Here is a 6,391-nt window from a genome sequence, read left to right as displayed (position 1 = left end):
GAGATGGAGGAGAACTTTGTGGACTGGTGTTGGACATATGGGTTAATGTTGGACTTGTGGGCTTAGGCACGCAGCACTGGGTTGGGATGTTTTCTTTTTTGTAATGCAAAGTAGTTTTTAAATCACACATATATAAGATTCAAAGAAAATGTATAAAGACATTTATAAACTAGTAATACAGAAAATAAACTCTATAATTTGAAACATTGAAAAGCTATACTTGAAGCTTAGGGCATTCATACCTTACATATAATTTTAATGCCAAAAAAAAAAGAACTGATTTTTTTCCATTTGGATAGTCCCAAGAAAAATGTGGACTTGAAATTCTTTGAGGAAGCTCTCATTAATCCACTACCAAACCCCTGCTCTTTGTTCCTGGCCTCCACCCTTTTCAAGAAACATGACGTCGATGAGGAAACAGGCGCCCAGCACCACAGCTTTCATTTTCACATCCAGGTCCAATGGGAACTGGATCCCAAAGTTTTCTGCATCTGTAAATGCCTCTTTCACAAGCCCAGTCCAGTGTTTGAGCAGTTTGCCGACCACACTCTCTTCATCAAGGGATTTAATCTCAAAGTCAACATCTCCACAGCAGCTGCATACAACACATGGGCCAGTAATTTTTAGTACACCTTCTTGCTTCTCATTTTGAATGGTGAATTTGGCAGGCAGGGGTGCCAGGTCTGAATAACATAACCTACCGGAACACCAGGAGGTGCTTGGATTTCTATCTCCTGAAGACAGCAAGGGCAACAACGGGAGATGCATCATCATGGCCTCTCCAGCATCATGACTTCTCGGTCCATATTATCAAGAATCTTCCTGGTAAAAGGTCAACCAGGCCCACAGCAATTTCAGGTACAGCAACCAGCATCCTCTACTGCAAAGTAAACCCTCTGACCAAGGCTGTTCTTAATTTCATATTTGTTATTGGTTTCAAAACCTGTTAGGACTTCCAGAAGTTCAACTTGCTGATGACTCAGTGGCTGATCCATCTGACATAAATATTCTAATCCAGGTGGACCGTTCAGTGGAGCTGCTGGTGCTGGCATCCGTGGTACTCCGGTAGGGCCACCTTGCTGACTGTATACCAGCTGATTTTGGACAGGAGACCTAGTGCTGGTGGCACCGTAAAAGCCAGCTGGCGGTGGTGGGTAGCCAGCCTGGGGGCCAGGGTAGCCTGCATGTCCAGGAGGTCGGGACAGCTCGATCAGCATCAGAGTCAAGGAAACATCATCCTTGGAATGCTGCCAGTGGGTAGTGAGGGGCGTGCCCAGCTGGTAAATGTGTTCCTGGCTGAGGAGCAGTACATGTGTGCATTTTGTTTGTTGTCCAGGATTTAAATTGTTCTGCTCCCTGCGTGTGCGGACACCAGCCGGGTGATGGGGTGAGCTCGTGTTTTCCGGAGCGGACCGGCTGTCGGGATGTTTTCTTGACGTGCACTTAACATTTATATAAAACTCTCTCTTGTACATGAGTTTTTGTGGATTTGTTTCTCTAAAGTACCCAGACTAACACAGTCTCTCCTGATAACATGGCCAAAGTATATGAAACAAAGTCTTCTTATCTTTGTTTCTAAGGAGCACCCTGGCTGTACTTCTTGCAGCATAGGTTTGTTTGTTCTTCTGGCAGCCCGTGGTATTTCCAATATTCATTGCCAACACCAGAATTCAAGTGCATCAATTCTTCTTTGGTCTTCCGTATTCAATGTTCAACTTTCACATGAATATGATGCAATTGAAAAGACCACGGTTGGGGTCAGACACACCTTCATCCTCAAAGTGACATTCTTGCTCTTTGACACATTAAACTTTGTCCAGTAGATTGACCGATGCAATGAGTTGTTTGATTTCTTGACTGCTGCTTCCGTGAGAACTGATTATAGATCCAAGCAAGGTGAGATCCTTAACAAGCTTAATCTTTTCTTCATTATCATGATCTTACATATTGGTCAAGTCATGAAGATTTTTGCTTTCTTCACAGTTAGTTATAATCCACATTGAAGGCTGCAGTCTTTGAACTCCATCTGTAAGTGCTTCATAGCCACCTCACTTTCAGCAAACAAGGTCATGTCACCTGCACATCAAGGATTGTTAATGAGCCTTCCTCCAATCCTTGTGCTGAGTTCTTCCGCATGTAGTCCAGCTGCTCAGATTGTTTGCTCAGCATACAGACTGGATCAGTATGGTGAGATGAAAGAACCTTGACATATACTTTTCCTGATTTTAAATCATGAAATAATCACTTGTTCTGTGTGATCTATTGCCTTTTGGCCCATGTACAGGTCCCTCATAAGCACAATAAAATGTTCCAGAATTTCCGTTCTTGTCAATGCTACCCATGGTTTTGTATGATCCATGCAGCCAAAGGCTTTTGCCTAATCAATGAAACACAGGTAAACATTTTTTTTGGTACTCTATCCTTTGAGCCAGGATCTATATATCAGCAATGGTATTCTTTGATCCATGCCTTTTGCTGAGTCCGGCTTGAAGCTCTATAAGCATCCTGTCAATGTATTGTATGATTTTCAGCAAAACTCTCCTTAAATGTGATCTTAATGATGCTGTTTGCTCATGTGTGCATTCTGGGCGTCACTTTTCTGTTGATTGGTCGTCCAGCACCTCTCCTCCAACTTTCTTGGCATAGAGTAATGAGTGCTTCCAGGCTTCATTAGCCTGTTGAAACATTCTGAGTTGGTATGCTGTCCATTCCTGGAGCCTTGCTTTTTTTGCTAATGTCTGGGGCATCTTGGACACTTTTCCGTATCATGGTTCTTAACCATATGCTAGCTCTTGAAATGGGGGATGGCAACTAGTCCTTCTTGATATAGTGACTGCATTCTGTCTCTCCTCATTCAATGCTTCCAGCTGCGTTCAATATTTCGCCCATAGAATCTTTCAATATTGCAACCTGAGGTTTGAAATTGTCTTCAGTGTTTTCAGCTTTAACTGCAAGTGGTTTTGTTTTTCTATTTCTAGTCTTTGCACATTTCATTATATTGCTTTATTTTGATTTTTTTACAAGGTGCCCTTTGAAATTTTCAGCTCAACGCTTTTATTTTATTACTTTGTCCCTTTGTCTTCACTACTCTACAATGAAGGGTAAGTTTCGGCGTTTCTTCAGATATCCACTTTAGTGTCTTTCTTTCCCGTCTTCTCAATAGTCTTTTGCGCTTTTTTTCTTCGTGTGTGATCGTCTTGATGTCAGCCCACAGCTTGGCAGGTCTTCCGTCATTAGCATTCAATGGGTCAAACATGCGTCCTCAAAATCCAGGTGAGATAGAGTCTGTGTTGTATTTCGGCTCTCGTGGGCGGGTCATTCTCTTCAGCCGCGACTGAGGATGATCATTGAGAGCCCATGCGACCACCAGTCCCCGTCTCATTGCGGTGGCTTCAGTGTCCTTCCTCACAGAGGGAGTCCATGTGACTTCAGTGCAGTCTAGCTGCCAATGACCACACGCATGCTCATTGTTAATGCTGTCTAACAAAACGCTATTTGCAATGAAGGAGTGGTTGGTTTTGCAAAGTTCTATCATGCTATCTCCAGCTTCATTTCTATCACCAGACCATTTTCTAACTACATTTCTCCCTCTTTACCAGTGATTATCCATGGATCATGAATCCATTTTTGATCAATTTCAGATGGAAGAAGTTGGTAGGATTCTTCAATTTCTTTATCACTAGCTTTCATTGCTAATGAAATAATAGTGGAATATATTGTTGGATTGACTGGATTTCCTTGTAGGAGCATAGATATTATTCTATCACAAACAGCACTGTATTCAAGTTCTATCTTGAAATAGCCTTTTGGATGATGCATATGATGCCATTCCTCTTGAATTTGTTATTCTCAGTGTAGTAAACCGGAAGATTATCTAACTCAAAATGGTCAGCACCATCTATTTCAGCTCACTAATGCCCTGTATATTGATCTGTATGCATTCCATTTCATTTTTGATGACTCTCCATTTTCCTAGATTTATATTTCATATGTCCAGGTTCCAATTACTACCAGATGTTTATAGAGTTTCATCTTAATTGGAGTCATACCCCATCAGCAAATAAATATCCTGAAGGTTTTACTCAAGCCATGTCATTATGATTGACTGCTTTGAGAGGGTAGCTTTTCTTTAGTTACATCTTCACAACCATTCAACTGGAGGGACCCATCTTCCGGCAGCACTCTATCACACAGTGTTCTGCAGTTCATCATAGGGTGGGTGTTCAGTAGCTACTTCCTTACAAGTGCACAGCTTAAGCTTTCTTTGTCTGCTTTCTGTCTAGGCATGCTGCTGAAACCCGTTCATCTTGGGTGACCCTACTGGTGTTTAAATTACTAGTGGGCATAGCTTTCCAGTGTTATAGCAGCAAGAAAGCCATCACAGAATGACAAAGTGACAGAAAGAAAAGTGGTGGAACCCATTTGATTCTTTCTACTTTCATTGACACTTGCTATCCTTAAAATTCTACATAGAGAGAGTGTGGAACAGAATTACAACTCACAAGAGTGAGTCATCTTTACAAAGCACAACCAGTATGCGTAGCTGGACGTCTTACCAGTAGAAATGCTTCAGCACACACAGGAAATGTCCTATTTGCATCCCACTCACCCCACCTCCGAGGTTGTCATGCCTGCCATCAATTACAGAAAAAAAGACACAAGTTTTCCCAAACAAAAAAATCAAAATCTCTAGGGTTACACTAAGGATTTTGTCTTTGTCAGAATGGAAAGGGACAGAGGGATACCATTATTAAATAATTTGAAACACCTGGCAAGGTTTTTAGTCCCATGACTGTGCTTGCAGTTATCTAAGGATCGACAGGCGATGCCTGTTATTTCCATTCTGTTGTCATAGGAAAAATATGCTGAGAACCCAACTGCCAGGAGGTCAGCGTAAGTCAGCCCAGTGACTACAGGCAGTGACCTTGAATGAGTACTCCCCACATTTTCCTCCTCCTTTATTGGACCATTTGGGTTTTGGAGGATTTGAGGTAGTAGTGGATTCCATGAAAAATACCTTCTTGCTCTTTGGGCATTGGCAGGACACACCAGAAGAGTTCCCAAATGACTCAAATGGTTAGGTATTTGACTAAGAGCCAATGGGCAGGTAGTCTTAGCCCGCCCAGATGTGCCTGGATACACAGGCTGAATGCTCTACTTCTGAATGGTCATGGTCTTGAGCAGCCCAGGAAGCAGATATATTCTGCACACTTGGGCTTGCAGTGAGTCTGCACAAAGCAGATAGAAACTCACCGACTGCAACATGACAAAAGAGGATTCTTTTAAAGCAGCACAAGAAAGCCACATCAGCCCAGCTTTCACGGCTCCTGAAATCCAAACCTGTACATGTCTTGCACCCAGTCCTTCCCCAGTCTCCTTGAAGAACCCCATCTCAGCACTTATGTGGCTTGTGTTTCCCTGGGCGACAGTGCCCCACAGGACCCTTGCTGCCATCTGTATGGACTGACAGTGCCATCACGAAGAGGTCAGGGGAGTGAAGGGCTCGGGCAAAAGATTGATGGTACGTTGTTTCCTGAGACTCAACATAGCCAAAACACTCAATGCATTTTCCCAAACAAGCAAGCAAGCATAAGTAGCTCACACTTCCTGGCAGCAAAAGTCTTCTGGATACACAAAGGAAAGTTCTAAATTTCCAAAGGGGAACATATTTTGGTAAAAAGTATTTTACTTTTTTCCCTTAATCATTTTACTAGGGGCTTATACAACTCTTATCACAATCCCTACATACATCAATTGTGTCAAGCACATCTGTACATTCATTGCCCTTGTCATACTTTTTAGATATAGCTATAGAGGCTGGAAGAGGGGAGCTGGAAGGAAGCTGGCCCGTTTGCTTCTGCTGTGGTGAACACCTGCGGAGAGTCCCAAATTAGGAAATCAACTCGTGATCTCTCAATGGGCCACAAGATGGCAGGATTTCAGCATATTGTTCAGAAATGCTGGAGTCCAGCTAGACAATGTCTTCTTAGCCAAGGAGTCCTGGTGCTGCAATCGGTTAAAGCCCCCACACACGGCGGCTAGCCAAGGGTGGATGCTTTGAACTCATTAGTCGCTCAGCCAGGAGAGTGATGGAATAGTTTGCTTCTGCAAAGATGACAACCTTAGCAGCCTGCAGTGTCACTATGAATTGAAATCGGCTTCATGGCACCAAATTGCATTATGAGGATTATTTTTCAAACTAGCTTGTTAGGAGTGCCATGGTTAAGTACTCAGCTGCTAAAAGAAACTTCGGTGGTTCAAATCCACTAGCTGCTTCTTTGGAGAATGATTTGGCATTCTGCTTCCATAAAGATGTACAACTTTGGAAGACCTTTAGCGTGGTCCCTGTGGATTGGAACGAAGACAGCGACGGAGGGTTTGGGATGGGGCT

At 43.0% G+C, this 6,391-nt stretch overlaps 1 pseudogene; it reads right to left on the bottom strand.

The window, feature by feature from the left end:
• Positions 1 to 351: 351 nt before the first annotated feature.
• On the bottom strand, positions 352 to 1,052 carry LOC142451595 (phospholipid scramblase 1 pseudogene; annotated as a pseudogene).
• Positions 1,053 to 6,391: the final 5,339 nt, after the last annotated feature.

Source organism: Tenrec ecaudatus, chromosome 6, assembly GCF_050624435.1.
Source record: "Tenrec ecaudatus isolate mTenEca1 chromosome 6, mTenEca1.hap1, whole genome shotgun sequence".
NCBI lineage: Eukaryota > Metazoa > Chordata > Mammalia > Afrosoricida > Tenrecidae > Tenrec > Tenrec ecaudatus.
The sequence above is the reverse complement of the archived record's forward strand: the minus strand, read 5'-3'. Positions and strand labels throughout refer to the sequence as shown.